Source organism: Coptis chinensis, chromosome 6 (assembly GCF_015680905.1).
Source record: "Coptis chinensis isolate HL-2020 chromosome 6, ASM1568090v1, whole genome shotgun sequence".
Lineage (NCBI taxonomy): Eukaryota > Viridiplantae > Streptophyta > Magnoliopsida > Ranunculales > Ranunculaceae > Coptis > Coptis chinensis.
The window spans coordinates 75,074,709-75,091,636 of record NC_141461.1 but is presented as its reverse complement, the minus strand read 5'-3'; the positions used below and the strand labels follow the sequence as shown (position 1 = coordinate 75,091,636).

General features: G+C 38.4%; 2 pseudogenes across 2 annotated transcripts; both read right to left on the bottom strand.

Moving 5' to 3' along the window:
- Nucleotides 1-333: 333 nt before the first annotated feature.
- On the bottom strand, nt 334-5,982 carry LOC147494460 (uncharacterized; annotated as a pseudogene). Its single transcript, XR_015199528.1, has 7 exons — nt 5,973-5,982; nt 4,644-5,841; nt 4,182-4,483; nt 3,071-3,181; nt 2,689-2,842; nt 2,469-2,621; nt 334-1,624 (listed from the first exon to the last, which is right to left on the bottom strand). The product of XR_015199528.1 is annotated as an uncharacterized LOC147494460 (transcript).
- Nucleotides 5,983-12,379: 6,397 nt separating this feature from the next.
- Nucleotides 12,380-14,638, bottom strand: LOC147494459 (uncharacterized; annotated as a pseudogene). The gene is made up of 3 exons (XR_015199845.1): nt 14,473-14,638; nt 13,843-14,006; nt 12,380-13,603 (listed from the first exon to the last, which is right to left on the bottom strand). The product of XR_015199845.1 is annotated as an uncharacterized LOC147494459 (transcript).
- Nucleotides 14,639-16,928: the final 2,290 nt, after the last annotated feature.

Here is a 16,928-nt window from a genome sequence, read left to right as displayed (position 1 = left end):
ATTAATGCATGGGAGGATGCTTGGATCTTAAATGACAATGAATGTCTGTCGATGCCTTTAAAACCACATGCATGTGATTTGGAGTTAGTTGCTAATTTTATAAACCATTTTAATAACACCTGGAATCTAAAATTGCTTCATCAATTTTGGCCGGCTGATTTTGTTCATAAAATCGCTTCCATTCTGTTGTTTCACACGACTGATAATGATAAACTGGAATGGAAATGGACCAGTTCGGGGTGTTTTTCTGTTAAGTCAGCATATAATGGATGTCTACAATTGGTGAATTCCGGGAGTAGTATGGTGTGCGAACAAAGTTTTTTGTTCAAATTTGCATGGAGACTCAAGTTACCCTTTCGAATCAGATTTTTCTTGTGGCAATGTTTGCAGGGTGTCATCCCAACAGTGGATCATTTGGCATCCCTTCATTTTCAAGTTTATGTGCGATGTACTCTATGTGAGACTACTTCCGAGACTCCATTTAATGTTTTCTTCGAATGCAGTTTTGCAAAAGCCGTATGGTGTGGCACAAATTGCATGTCAATGATCGACGACGTCCTCTACTCATCTGTTCAGGATTTTAAACAAAGAGTTTTCTAGATGTTTAATACAGTAAGGAAGCAGCCTGAAGGGGATATTCAAGTTTGCCTGCTAGGACTGGGTTTGTGGTTTATTTGGCTTGCAAGAAATGATTCACGTTTCAACCGCAACGCTCCGAATCCTATTTTTTACATTAGAAAGATTCATGGACAGCTGGAAATTCTTAAGGACATCCTTAATGAAAAAGAACAAAAGGAGCTCATCGATCACTATATACATTAAGTGGCATCCACCTATTGAAGGATGGGCAAAACTCAACACAGATGGAGCGGCTCTTGCGAATTCGGGATTTGGAGGTGCTGGATGTGTTTTACGAATGGCTAATGGGCAGTTTATCATGGGTGCGGCGATCCCAATACTTTACACCTCTAACAATTTGGCTGAGTTTTTGGCTATATTATATGGTATCCAATTGGTGGTGAGACTTTGCATCCGCAAGATCATATTGGAAACTGATTCTCAATTGTTGTACAAATCCATGACTGCTACCACGATTGATTCAAATTGGATGTTGAAGAAAATTAACAGGGAAATCTTTTCTTTGTTACAAAATTTTGAGGAGTACAGTATTCAATGGTGCTACAGGGAGGGGAACTCATGTGCTGACTGCCTTGCTTCTCATGCTGCTAGTTTGGCATCGAAGGATACGTGGAGGCAACACCCAAACGCGGAAAACACTTCATGGTCTTTAGATGACTTAAGTTTTTTACCTCCTTTCTCTTATGTATGGTTGCATCGTTCACCTATTTTTGCTGCTTTAGTCCTAGCTTTTGATGCTTGGGGATTTTGTAAATATAGACTTATAAGTAAATAATGAATTTAGCTTTCAAACAAAAAAAAAAATATCAAATACCTCGTGTTCCAGATGAAGGGAAAATGAAAATGGCCATTATATCTCCGGACTTAATTCCATAGTAGTAGCGAGTTTCGAAATCTTCTTTTTGGCTGTAGGAAAGGAGGGGCCATTTTTGTCAAGAGGAATTAATTTACCCAAAAGTAAGCTTTCTATGATCCAGTTTGCTGGCTGCAACAAAAGATTCACTTGTAATGAGAAAAATAAAAACTAATATTGACTATTGAGGATAACTAATGTAGTTACTTTCTCCTCAGGAACCCACCTGAGATGGGGTGAAAATACTTATAAGTTGTAAGTTGTAACTAATGTAGTTATATCATTATGCACGCCTTGTTAGCAATTCGGGATACGGTAAAAATTCGATACGGAAATAATTCGAAAATTATTCGGTGATTTAAAAAACGGTACAGTCAAATATTCGATCAAAAATTTGCAATACGACAATTATGCGGTGTTTAATTAATACGCGTTTTAAACGTTTGGTTGCAAAAATTCGGAAGCCAAAAATTTGTGATATTATGTTAGTAAATATTAATAATAGTTGTTATTTTTTAAAAACATAACAAACATATCTAAACAATTTAGCTACAAAAACATTGAAACCAATTGAATAGTCCACATAGGTACCTTCATTTATTTGTTCTTTGATTGAAATTACCGTTCAAATTTCAAAATATACACACACCATAACATGACAATTTAAATATTGCCCAAAAAGTATAAAATTAAAGCTTTTGGATTAATTTATCACTAAAAATGTAAGAGTGAGGACTTAAAGTAAGAGTAAGAATATAAAGTAAATAAAAAATAATTAAAACGCAACCGAATTTTCATTCTTTTTTTTTTTTTTTGAGCCAAATTTTGAAAAATTCGGCAAAATCCGTATTTTTCGTTTCAAGGCAATAAATCACAAATTAGTGCGAATCTTTAAAACATTCGGAAGTATTATACGTTTTGTCCTTCAAAAATTCGATTCGCGGGCGAATTGCTAATAAGGTTATGCAGTACTAACCATCATAGGTAGCTTTTGCTCCAAAGCATAGTGCCTTAAGTGACAACATGCACCATTCTCATCCTCAATTACTATAGCTCCCAGAGAGACCCTTCCATTGTTGAGATTGTGGACCAACCACTGGAGAGTCTTGAATACCTGACCACCTCCATGCTGCACAACCAATGGAAGTATCAGATAAAACACGAAAAGGAGAGGCAGAGATTCGACTGGTACGTGCTAACCTTGATAATTTTTCCATATTGGTACAAAAGCTGTGCTTCCCATGGAGCATGATCCCGACTTTATCTAAGATGTAGGTAAGATTAGTACTGTGGACTGGCTGCCCAATTCTCTGATGCTTCTTGCTGTTATTATTGGGCAGAATCATGTATCTGGTAAGAACATAAAAGAAAAGTTATATCACCATGTGCGTTAAGTAAGGGTATAATGCATGAAAAAAGAACAAATAGAACATTTTCCGAATTATTTGTATATCTTTTAAGGCGTACCGAAGTCAGGTGCATGCCTTCAGGTGAATATATGTATATCATTTGAATAATAGTTGATCATTACAGGAGCATTAGTCATCACTAATGTTATAAAACATACTAAAAGCTTACTTCTCAGGTGGTACTAGAGAATTGGCAACAATTGAATCCATAAGCCAATTCTCTTTCAGCACGAAGGCATTTACAGCACAGCCATACAAGAATTTGGATGTTTGTAACTGCATAAAGATATAACAACCAGTAAGTCGATAAGAAGTTGCTGTCATGTCAACACAAACTACATAATGCAAAAACCAGTCTCACATAAATGGAACACATTACACAGAGCTGAGCAGAACTGGGGCACCATGTTAAGTAACCATGCTAAACTTAAACTATATAAAAACTTCTAAAGCTAAATCTACAAAATGACTGTTAAGAAAGAGAAAACTTAGCTATAATTATGAACATTCGTATTCATGTGATATTTGTAAGCTACCATTTGTATAGATTCTAGAATAAGAAGCTAACATTGAAACTTGGAACATTTAGTGTCTGGTAGGCTGTGTACAAAAATTAGTTAATTAGTAGATTTAAGCCAATCATGTGGTTAATGGACTAGACATGAGCTTAAATAATGACATACAGGTCAGAGAAGTAGAGTATAGTTGATTAGCAGGAAACAAAAAAATTCGGGAATGGCCCTGGAATATGCTTTACACTAACAACGTAATTGCGTCTTGTCAGGTAACGAATCTTCAACAGTTCAACCCATAATAGTCATTGAGATACCAAAGATCGCACATTTCAGGTGACAAATAAGCAAGTGCATAAATATACTTGTAGGTTCACAGTACGATTAGAATTCAAATCAACTGCTCACATAAAGATGAGTCAGGGCTATTTCCGATGAAGATGGGCTTCTTACCATGTACACCATGCATAAACACACACAAGTACACAACAGTTCATTTCTGAAATAACTCATGGATTTAGAAGACTATTGTAATATTGTAGCATATTCCTGTTCCAGTTTTTTCAGTTATAATGCTAATTCATCATAAAAATCTTATTTTCCATGACTTCTGTGCATTTGTGCATTTTTTAATTATTTTCGTTACTAATTATTTGCTTAAGCAGCACAATTGGGCCAGTTCAGTTGCCGAATAGCAGCTGACCCACCTGCAATAGCATTTTAATTCTCAAAGTCATAGATTTGAAGCATGTACTACACCAACCTTCTTCGGTAGATAACATAACAGGAAGCTGCTGGTATTTCCATTTGAATATTCGGTTTTGTCCTGATGTTGGAGGTTGAGGGACATCAGGAACAATAAAACCTCCATGTTTCCGTATCATCATTTCAATTTTCAAGTTCACGTTATTTCTTACTCGAAAATCCTGTCAATAAAAACTCTAAGCCTTGTAACATCATTCTCTTCCTATCCTTAAGATGATAACTTGTCAAACAGGCGTTCTCTTCTTTTCTCGAGACTGGCTGGTGGTTGGGCCTTTTCAATCTTTTACCACTTCTGGTACTTGATCCTACATTGATGGGAACATTCAAAATACCATCAGGGAAAGCATTCCAAGCAAATATAAAAAAAACAAAAAAAAAAAAAAGTTCAGTGAAGATTCCAGATCGAAAGGAAGTTTCACAAAGGCAAACTTGAGCCTATCTATGGATATATAAGACGAGCCTTACGTGTTCGGTATCCAGAATGTGGTTTATGACTTCTCTGCTGAAACGTATCGTCAGCTTCCAAGAAATGGACTTTCTTTTTTGGTGGACCTTGGTCTTCAAATGGAGGGGTAGGATGACTTGAATGCAAAAACGTAAGTGGTGGAATTGTATTTTGCTCTGCGTAACAAACTTCATCTCTGGTTTTCAGTTCTTTAGGCGCTGAAGCTGTTTCTAATGTTACATATCCAGTGTCATTGCTTGAAACAATTTTAGAAGCTCGAAGACGACGGCGCGTCCTGTGATTTAGAACAAGAGGTGAGGATCTTTCCTCTGGGTGGTGAACATCCAATTCAGCTTCACGATCAGCAGTCTCATCATGGTCTTCCATCTGATTTGCTAATTTGGTGATTGGCATCCCTTGGAGATGATCTTCATGATCTTCCTCATTATCTTTGCAGGAAGCAATTCTAGGTGTAGTTTTCTCAGAACTAGTACAGTATTTTCTGCTTGAAGTCTTGAAACAATCAATATTTTCTTCAAAAGCAAGAAATTCAGAATTGCCAGATTTAAGAAGAGATAGGATTCGGTAATCACTCCTCGTATCTGAATCAGTATTCCGAGGCATGATCATGCTATAATTTTTAAGTGAGGCCAGCTGCCTCCAAGTTGTAGATACAGAATCTTCGTTATTGGTTTTACAAACATGTCCTTCCCCATTACCAAATTCATCATGAGGCCCTGTGGTCCTTAATTGCACGTCCTCCAACCCATTTTTCTAGTGTAGGATTCAAACATTTATTAGTTTCTTCTTCTGTTCTTTTCTTACTGATACCGACATTGACATTTGCATCTTCTGAAGAAATACTACATGGGACAACTGAACAAAGAGGGTCAGCCATGGACAAATTGTATGAAGACATAAGCTCTTGAGAAAATTCTATCTCGGAATTTGTGCTGCATAAACCTTTGTAAGCGACACTTGACTGTGAAGCTGTTATTGGCCCAACTTCCTGTTTCTTCACCAACGAGTTTTCATCAGGGAAAATGTCTACAGATTCTGAAATAAAGCTGGTTTCCCTTGCGGCAAATTTGGTTGTTCTTCTAATAGTATTCTGGTCTTTCGGTTCAGAAATTTTGGCATTCTTTAATGTCCAACCACCCAACCAGCGACTTCTAAATTTGTCTGGAGCTACATGAACTGCTTCAACTTTTGCTCCTACTGTACAAAAGAAAGGAAGAATGGTTTGTGTTGGGGTTATCCCTCACATGAGAAGAGAAAACGAAGTTCATTCTACGTGGAAATGTCAGAGCACGATCCGGCGCTCAGATTGGCTTTGACCAAGGCGCGACCTGTGCCCATGCCATGGAAGACTTCCAGTACCTTCAGCGTGACCCGCGCTCGACTTGGTCTTGCCCGAGGCGCGACCCGCGCCCAAGTCTATTTTCAGAAGAAAATTTGGACCACGAGTTTGCAATAAGAGTTAGAGTTTTTGGCAAAACCTAACACCCATAAAACACACGAGAGGTAGCACAAAAGTCAGAGAAAACCCAATCTTAAAAGCTATCAAGATTGAGAGATAACATTTACAGAGATACAACCCTATAAAGAGATAAGAGTGATCTAGTAAGGTGAGAGGCTGAAAGGAGAGACTGTAATCTTCTTTCCAACTTTATATAAAGACGAGCTCTTGTAGAAGTAGGCATCATTGGCCGAACCACAATATATCTTTGTGTTGTGGTGTGCGTTTAATTCTGCTTTACATTATTATCTGTTGTTAATAGTTGTTTAGCGAGTTGGGCATATTAGTATAGGTTGTAGTTGATATTTAGAATTTGTCTGGAGTTGACTTGTGTTCAAATACAAGTTATCTGTGTAGTGGGGGAATTGATTGACATTGGTATAAACCCCAACAAGTGGTATAGAGCCTTGGTTAGATTAGCTTAGGGTGTTATCCAAATCTTGGTTGGAAGGTGTTTGACAAAATTCGAGAGAAGATTTGAGTTTAAATAACTTGTAGAGATGGACAAGTCCGTAAACACTCGCATGATGAGTCTGAATAGGAAGAACTACACTATCTGGAAAGCCAAGATGGAAGATTTGCTATACTACAAGGACTTAGCACTACCCATTGAGAATGAGGGAGTAAAACCAGAAAAGACTTATGAGGCTGAGTGGAAAAAGCTTGACATAAAAGCGATTGGATACATTCAATGATGGATTGGCAATGTGTCTTTCACCATGTGTCCCAAGCATTGTCACCAAATCACGGTCACGGGTTTAAAAGCGGTATACTTGAAAAAACTTAGTTCGTGTTTTAAGCGGAGCGTCTCGGAAAAAAAAAGCGGAAAAAAAAGCGTAAAAAAAGCGTGGGGCATAAAAAGCGGGTTTAAAAGCGGTAAAGCGGGTTTAAAGCATTATATCATTATAATACGTAAAAGAAACGGTAAAAACCGATGATAAATAATATAATAGATAAGGAGTTTGATTTTCTATAAAAGTAGAAAAAAAAATAGACACATAAAATAAAAATAAAAATAATATAAATGAAAGAAATTCAAATACATGAAAGTATCAAATTATCATTACTCATCCAAATACTAGAAGTTTTAGATTCAGTGCCAAAACACTATTCAAAATAAGATACTACTAATTACCAACCATAATGGCATAATTAAGTACTACAAATAAGTTAATAACTTTAAAAAATTTCAATTAATTATTAATAGTCCAAAGCAAAATAGAACGGTCTCAATAAGTCAATGGGAGCTCACTTTTTAAAAAGGTAAACTCCATAACCCTTTTTCTTTTTTAGCGTTTTTCTTTTAGAAAAAAAAAAGTTTTAAGCGGGAGATTTTCAAAATATCGGGTTTTAAGCGTTTTTAAGTTAAAAAGCGGGTTTAAAAGCGTTTAAAAGCGGGTTTAGAACGTTTAAAAGCGCGTTTTGTTGAAAACCGGGTTTTAAAGCTGGAACTAGGCGCCTTGACAATATCTCGGGTTTTTAAAAGCGTTTTAAACCGTATTTGGTGACAATGGTCCCCGAGGGACTCTGACCCCGACTTGAGGAAGAAACTCGAAGACCTTTATGAGAGGAAGTCGGGCGGAAACAAAGTGCTAGTCGTTAAGAAGTTTGCTGACACGAAGTACCAAAAAGGTTCTTCAATGTCTGAGCATCTTAACGAATTACAGAATACCATCAATCAGATGCATGTGATGAAGATTGATTTGGGAGATGAAGTTGAGGCTTTGTTTCTATTAGGCTCTCTACCCGAAAGTTGGAAGACATTAGCAGTCTCTCTACACAGAGCAGCCAAGGATGGAATAGTTACCATGGAGATGGCTACCACGTCTTTGTTGAATAAGAAGACTAGAAGGAGTTTAAAAGGCAGCTTCTCTCACTCAGAGATCCTTTCCACAGAGAAACGGGGGAGAGGTAAAAGCAGAAAACCATCTCGTTCTAGAGGTGATGACAGAAGTAAATCTAGGGGTGATGCTAGAACTCTCAAAGGCGAGAGAGAGGTAATGTTACTATTATGCCACCAAAAGGGCCACCGCCGGATATGAGTCGCGAGAACGAAGAGGGATGAGAAGAATAATTGTGTACATGAAGACATGGTGCAAAGGAACGGAAACACAAGCAGAGATACTCCTGCACTAGTCGACGATCTAGTGGGAATTGTATCAGATTGTGGTGTGTGCTGTCTTAGTACCTCATGTCAAGATACAGAGTGGGTGATAGATACAGGCACATCCTATCACGTCACACTGCACGGGGATTCTTCACTACCTACAGTTATGGTGAATATGGTGAAGTGAGGATAGGTAACAGTGGCATCTCGAAGATTATAGGCATTGGAGATGTTCATGTAGAAACCAATGTTGGCTACACCTTGACACTCAAAGATGTAAGACATGTCCCTGACATACGGTTAAGCTAATTTAATTTTCGGGGGAAATTAGATGATGATGGCTTTGTAAACTAGTTTGGTAGCGGGTATGGAAACCGAAGCGAGAGGTTCCATTTAGCTTAGCGGAGGGAAGAAAACTTGCTCTCTTTACAAAACACAGGCTAGTTTGTGTAAAGCAGAAGTAAATGCGGCAGAAGAAGAAGCTTCCTCTGAACTGTGGCATAAGAGATTGTGTCATATGGGCATAAAAAGGATGGAAGTTCTTGCTAAGCAAAAGGCATTGCCAGACATCAAAGGTACACATTTAAATACATATACTCACTGTTTGGTAGGAAAGCAACACAGGGTGTCTTTTCAAAGATTCTCGTCTCACAGAAAGGACAATGTCCTTGAACTAGTACACACAAACTTATGTGGTCCTATAAAAGTGAAGTCCCATGGGGGAGCTTCATACTTCGTGACCTTCATTGATGATGCGTCAAGAAAGATATGGGTCTATAGTCTGAAGACCAAGGATGAAGTACTTGGCGTGTTTGAAAAATTCCACAGCATGGTGGAAAGAGAGACTAGGAAGTTGTTGAAGTGTATTCGCTCAGATAATGGGGGTGAGTACATTGGGCCGTTTGAAGAGTATTGCCAGAGTCATAGGATTCGTCATGAGCAGACCATTCCCAAGACATCGCAACAAAATGGAATAGCAGAGAGAATGAACCGTACCATTGTAGAGAGGATGAGATGCATGATGTCTCACTCTAAGCTACCTAGAACCTACTGGGTAGAAGCAATGCGTACAGTCGTGCATGTGATCAACCTATCGCCGTCGAAGCCTCTGAATAGTGACTATCCAGAGAAAGTATGGTCAGGCAGAGATGTTGATTATGGATACTTGAGGGTATTTGGCTGCAGGGCATTTGTGCATATTCCGAAGGATGAGAGATCCAAGCTTGATGACAAAGCCAAGCAGTGCATTTTTCTGGGTTATGGAGATGAAAAGTTTGGTTACAAACTCTATGATCCGATTAACAAGAAGGTAATCCGAAGTCGAGATATTGTGTTCCTGGAAGACCAAACCATAGCAGACTTTGAGGAGGGTGAGAAGCTATAAGCATTCACCAATGATCTTTTTGATTTAGAACCAAAAGTTCCTACTGTGGAACGTGCAGAAGGCATTGAGAATGCAGAGAACCATGAGCCTGAAGCTCATGATGAGAATCATATTGCTCATGATGGGATAGAACATATTGGTATAGAAGATGTAGATAAGATGCATGAACCACCACCAGAGCAAGCAGAAGTGCATCCTCCTGAGGCACCAACAGATGGGGCAAGGAGGTCAGATAAAGAGAGACTAGCTTCAACCAGGTATCCACCACATACGTACGTGCTACTAGCGGATGGTGGAGAACCTATGTACTATCAAGAGGCACTTGAAGGTATAGACAAAGAAAAGTGGTTGAAGGGCATGCATGACGAGATGGATTCTTTGCTTAAGAATCACACTTATGAGTTAGTTGAGAAATCGCAAGGATGAAAAATTCTCAAGAATAAGTGGATATACAAAGTCAAGAATGAGGAGAACAATCCTCACCCAAGGCACAAAGCTCGCCTTGTTGGGAAGGGATTCGGTCAAAGAAAAGGGATTGACTTTGATGAGATTTTCTCTCCTGTAGTGAAGATGACTTCTATCCGAGTGGTATTGGGTATGACCGCAAGTATGAACCTAGAGGTTGAGCAGCTAGATGTTAAGACATCTTTTCTTCATGGAGACCTTGAAGAAGATGTCTACATGGACCAGTCAGAGGGGTTTGAGGTCAAAGGCAAGGAGCACCTAGTATGCAAGCTAATAAAGAGCTTGTATGGGTTGAAACAAGCACCGAGGCAATGGTACATAAAGTTTGATTCCTTTATGGCGAAGCAAGGATACAAAAAGTCTGCTTCCGATCATTGTGTGTTTGTCAGAGATTTCCAGATGGGGATTTCATAGTGTTATTGCGTTGTATATGGATGATATGTTGATAGTTGGCCCAAACATCAACAAGATATCCAAGCTGAAGAAAGACTTGAGTAAGTCCTTTGAGATGAAGGATTTGGGTCAAGCAAAGCAGATACTTGGGATACGGATCACTCGTGACAGAAAGAGTGGGAAATTGTGGCTTTCTCAAGAAAGCTACATTGAGAAGGTGTTGAAGAGATTCAACATGGATAAAGCGAAGCCAATCAGTTGTCCGCTTGGTGGCCAGTTCCGCATGACCAAAGAGATGTGTCCAAAGGGTGAGCATGAGCAGAGTCAGATGGAAAAGATTCCATATGCATCTGCAGTGGGCAGCTTGATGTATGTAATGGTGTGTACAAGACCGGATATAGCTTTCGCCGTGGGCGTTGTAAGCCGTTTTCTGTCAAATTTGGGTAAGGAACATTGGGAAGGTGTTAAGTGGATATTGAGATATCTCAAGGGCACTTTCAAATCGTGTTTGTGCTTTGGTGGAAGTAAGCCCTTACTTTAAGACTACACTGATGTAGACATGGTAGGTGATGTTGACTCGATGAAGTCCACCTCCGGTTATCTGGTTACTTTTGCAGGGAGAGCAGTTTCTTGACAATCAAAGTTGTAAAAGTGTGTTGCCCTCTACTACGTAGCCGAAAGTATATTACGACCATCGAGTGTTACAAAAGAGTTGCTATGGATGAAGAGGTTCTTCGATGAACTAGCTAAAAAAGAAAGCAGTTTGTAGTTATGTGGTGACGTCGAGGCGCCATCCATTTGAGCAAGAATCCGAGTTTCCATTCTAGATCCAAGCACATACACGTGCGTTATCATTAGATTAGAGAAGTACTCAAAGACAAGCATTTGTGTATCGAGAAGATCCATACCGACAAGAACGGGTCGGATATGATGACCAAAGTCTTACCGAAAGGTAAGTTTGATGTTTGTTGTGCTATTGCCGGAATGGGAGCACACTCCTCCTGTTGATTTGGAAATTGTATGGAGGTATCCCTCCTCACTGTTCGGGAGGGGGAGATTGTTGGCGTTATCCCTCACATGAGGAGAGAAAACGAAGTTCATTCTGCGTGGAAATGTCAGAGCGCGACCCGCGCTCAGATTGGCCTTGACCAAGGCGCGACCCGCACTCGACTTGGTCTTGCCCGAGGTGTGACCCGCGCCCAAGTCTATTTTCAGAAGAAAATTGGGACCGCGAGTTTGCAATAAGAGTTAGAGTTTTTGGCAAAACCTAACACCCAGAAAACACACGAGAGGCAGCACAAAAGTCAGAGAAAACCCAATCTTGAAAGCTATCAAGATTGAGAGATAACTTTTACAGAGATACAACCTTGTAAAGAGATAAGAGTGATCTAGTAAGGTGAGAGACTGAAAAGAGAGATTGTAATCTTCCTTCCCACTTATATAAAGACGAGCTCTTGTGGAAGTAGGCACCATTGGCCGAACTACGGTATATCTTTGTGTTGTGGTATGCGTTTAATTTTGCTTTATATTATTATCTGTTGTTAATAGTTGTTTAGCGAGTTGGGCATGTTAGTATAGGTTATAGTTGATATTTAAAATTTGTCTAGAGTTGAATTGTGTTCAAATACAAATTATCTGTGTAGTGGGGAAATCAATTGGTATTGGTATAAACCCCAACAGTTTTCATATTATCTCTTGGAAGATAGAGACAGCTCAAATTCAAACTGAAAGTATGACCCCACCATTACTTCCGGGTTTACAAATCTGCGAAGAAGAGAGTATACTTTCTAAACAATTACTGAAATTACCCCCCTCGTGTTCGAGATTTGAGCCCAAGCCCAAATACAAGAGCCCAACTCTTTAAAACGTATCGTACCGTATGCTTGGATTTTGGAAGTGAAAAAAGTGAAATGCTACTTTATCCACTTATCAATTTGTGGTGAATAAAAAAATTGTTACGGAGAGGTAAAAAAATTGTTACGGAGAGGTAAATTCCTAATCAAAATATGATGATGGAAAATTTTACAACATCTAACAAGCCTCTTGATGCTATGACTGGTGGCATATAACAGAAGTACACGAATTGTCTCCGTCTACTACCCACATTCCCATATCTCCAAGCCGTTTCTGGATCAAATCTAAGCTCATCTCTGAAGACCAATATACCATTTTCTGTCCATCCCGAATAGCAGTTTGAGAAGCACTATCTACACCAATGTCTAATGCAAAGCTCAACTCGTCAACCCTTCTGATCCTGACACTGTTTCCTTCCAATGTATTCACTGCAAGATGACCAAAATGCGTCTGCTCTTTATGACGAGAATTACTGTCCAGCAAAGATTTTGCAACTATTGCAATCTTGTAAATGAACTTTTCGACCCAAATCTTGGCAGTAGTTGGTGAACTCCGAACAAATAAAAATTCAGAGTTTTTCATGTAAGAAATATCGTAGGAGAAAACATTCATAAAAGCAAACACATCAGCGCTGACTGGAAGCATATTGCCATCTAGCAACCAAGTATTATATCCAGATTTCAAACACTCCTTTACAACATAGGCTTTTACGAGAATCTCCGCTTGGGATCCTTGAAAACCTTTCAGTTTCGAATCTCTAATACTTTTCAGCATTTCCTGTGTCAATTACGGGATGCCCCCTCCTGGCTAGATCAAGAAGGAAGTCCAAATCTTGACCAACGAAGATGTAACTGTGGATATCTAGTTTCTCAAAGTGGCACAGCATGTTCATTGTGACTGTCTGAGACACCCCAAATAGGGTCACAAGTATAACAGTTTTATTTTTCTGCACAGAATGAAGAACAGACCTGAGTTCATAAAAGCTCTTCACTTCTCTGAAGCAGAAGTCATACCAATTCAGGTTACTCAGGGACTGCATTTCGAAAAGATTGAAATCAAGGGAACTTTCATCCAGTAACTGAGAGTCTGGACCAGCTGTTTTTCCATAGTTAACACCAGCCTCCCTGTTAGAAACACTAAGAGCTCTTTCTTGTAGAAAATTTGTGTAAATATTGAAGTAACCACGAGAATGGATAAACTTAATGAACCAAGGTGTCCATATTCTCTCGCCCATTTTTTTGTACCACCCTGTAGTCACCTGCAAAGTCAAGTTTTACAAAATGAAAATCAATCATCAAATACAGCAAGGTTGGTGTCTGGCACACAAACACATGTTTTTATGACTAACACACGCAATGTCGTATACACAGTGATACACTCATACACAAACTCAAAAAAAAAAAAAAAAAAAAAAGGTGCAATGCAGATCCAATGACGTTCAGTTTTCAAACAAGGTCCAATTCACCAATAAAGAAAACAAGATGAGAGTTTATTTACCATTCCTTGCAGAATTGGTTTGATGCCCTTCGCCTTGTGCGAGTCATACCAGAGACGGAACTCTTTCCATGGTTTTGGAAAGAGAAGCTGACCCCAGGTACCAACCAGCTGGTACAAGAAAAGTCGAGTTCCACTATCCAACTGCAGCTTGTTTCCATGCTTGCCTAGAATTGGTAACTATCAATGAATTAGGATCTAGAAAGTAGATTTAGAAGAACAAGACTTGAAACAGAGAAATATAGAAAAGAAAAATAGAAATTTGATAGATTCAAAACCTACATAACAACGCAACTGATGAGAAGTTTGATCTGCTAAAAGAAAAACATAGAATTCTGCACAAGTTGTGATTTCTATAGATTTCTGGCAATCTATTCCTAAATGACAGTATACCTATTCTAATAAACCAATATAACAAAGAGATTAAGAGAGTATCTTGCTAAATCTTTACTAGTTACTTTTGCCTTAAACTAATCCTTTTTTTCCCAACTATTTGTATTGACAGATAACAACATGAATCCATAGTGCCATTCAGCTCTTCCTTTAGTTGTATCACTATCACCTACTCTTGTTAACTCAGGAAGACAAATAGTATTGTTCACAACTGACACATGTGAGTTACCTGGAACGAACCTTGGTCGTTCCAGCGACACCCCATATATAAAAGGATTATAATTGGAAGAATTATAATAATAATTCACAATCAAAGCCCTCAAAAATTTATAAAAAAGCGGCGAAACCTCCAAATCATCTTCCACCACAAACGCAAACTCATCATCCGAACTCGGCCACCAAGCTTCTAACCACTGTGATTGTAACCCAACATTCCCAGTCCTATAATGCACAAACTTGTCCCCATATTTCCACACAAACCCATCAACAAAATCCAAAATTCTCCTTCCCTCCTCAATCTTTGACCCATTACTTAAATCTTTGAAATGGTCAATGTATATATGAAGATTTACTCTGTGATTGTTATATTGGGCATTGGCTAGAGAACGAAGACATCTAGAGAGGGAAGTGAGACGGTTATAAGTGAGAAGTTTGATGATTAGGGTGAAGTTTGAGGAAAGGGGTGAGATTGGGTATTGATGGGAAGTGATATTGGGTGATGGGGTTTTGAAAGATGAGTGGTAAGAGTGAATGATGAAGAGGGATATGAGTGAGAAGAGGAAGAGAAGTTGGAGACTTGGAGGGTCTGTTTTTAGGAAACATTTATCATAGGTTAAATGGACGGTTGTGATTGAGGGGCTATTTGTTTATTTATTTTTTTGGGTTAAGTTATAAGACGGTATGAACATGTGTTATAAGAGGGTATTATAAGATGGTCTTATAAAGTGGTTTGTTTTTCATTTTAAGTTCCTATTATAAGTACTTGTAAAAATAGAAAAAACAAATACATCACATCCTATAGATGGTTTTTTTAACAAATATAACCCTATTTTACACTGCATTTAACTTGAATAGATTAATTTGAAACAAGCGTATAGTTTGATTTTCGGTTTCAAATCAATTTTGATAATTAGAATATTGATTTTATGAAACTACCTTAATTTGCGGCGGTGGTGGTAGTGGTCTTAATAGTACGGTGGTGGTAGTGAAAGTGGTGGATGTCTTAATAGCACGGTAGTGGTGGTGTACGATGATAATCTTAATAGTACGGTGGTAGTGGTGGCAATGGAGGTGATGATATTGGTCTTAATAGCATGGTGGTAGTGATGGTAGTGGTGGTGGTAGTGGAAGTGATGGTGGTCTTAATAGCACGGTGGTGGTGGTGGTCTTATTATATTTTCCGGTGGTGGTGGTGGTGGTGGTGGTGATAGTTATTTAAGAAGATAATGAAAAGCGGTGGTGGGGTATATAGGCGTGGGTGGTCATTTTTTGAGTTATAAGACTTATAGAATTGAGTGGTGGTGGTGCATTTTTAATAGTTTGGTGGTGGTGGTGGTGGTGGTGATTTTGACATTTTTTAGGGCAATGGAGTTATTTGGAGAAGAAGATAATGAAAAAGAAGAAAGAGAAATGAGGCTACCACCAAATATATGCCACCCCTTATATAGGCGTGGGTGTTTGAGTCATTTTTGAGTTATAAGACTTATAAACCTCCACCACCACTACCATCTTTATTAAGTAGATCCATTTTGGTACTTATAAATCACCACCACCACCTCTTTGTCTTTATTAAGACATTCACCCTTCTACTACCACCACCATCTTGCTATTAAAGACAATATCATTCTAGTAGAATGCTATTCTTATACCACTACCAAAAACAGTTTCCTAAAAAATGTCCAAAATTGATTTTGGGTCAAACTATACTTTTATTTCAAATTAATATAAGTTAAATGGTTATAAGAGGGTTATAGGTCAAATAACCAGGCAAAACAAATTTGTTTTTCCCTTATAAGAGGAACTTAAAATTTCTTTTAAGACCATCTTATGTTCCATCTTATAAATACAACAAAACTTAATAACTTAACCGAAAAAACAAAATGATGGATCTTTGTTTAGAGAAGAGAGGCAAAAAACAAACCAAAAATTTTGCTCTCTTATAAGAGGTTTCTCTCTTATGCAAAACATCTTCCCTCTTGCTTTTCTCTCTCCTCTCATTTCGTTTTCTAGTATATCATCTGCTACTACTCTATGTCTCTATGTTCTTTTGCTTTGTTACCCACCTCTTTTGCTTTTTTGACATGTGGAATATACTGACAGATCTGTCTATATTCTTCTAATAATAACAATCATTTATTGCACTAGGTAGTAGAATTGAACAAGTGTTAATTGTTAGAGCAAGTACTATGGAGTATGCTAAAGTTAAATATAGCACCCTAACTACAAAGATGTCATTCCAATAGGGCTGCTAAAAGGGTATTAAATTTGGAAGCAGTTAAAGTTAAGACCTTCACTAGCAGCTACCATAATAAGTTTCGGGAGACAGACGATATAGTTTATGCGGTTTGTTTGTTGTTTATGTCTGAGACAATTGATGCGTCTCCGTTTTTAATATAATGGGCCGGACGACGAGAAAACTCGCCGATGCGTACTGTGAACACTGGCGAGAAATCTCTTTCTTCTTTTCATATCCATTC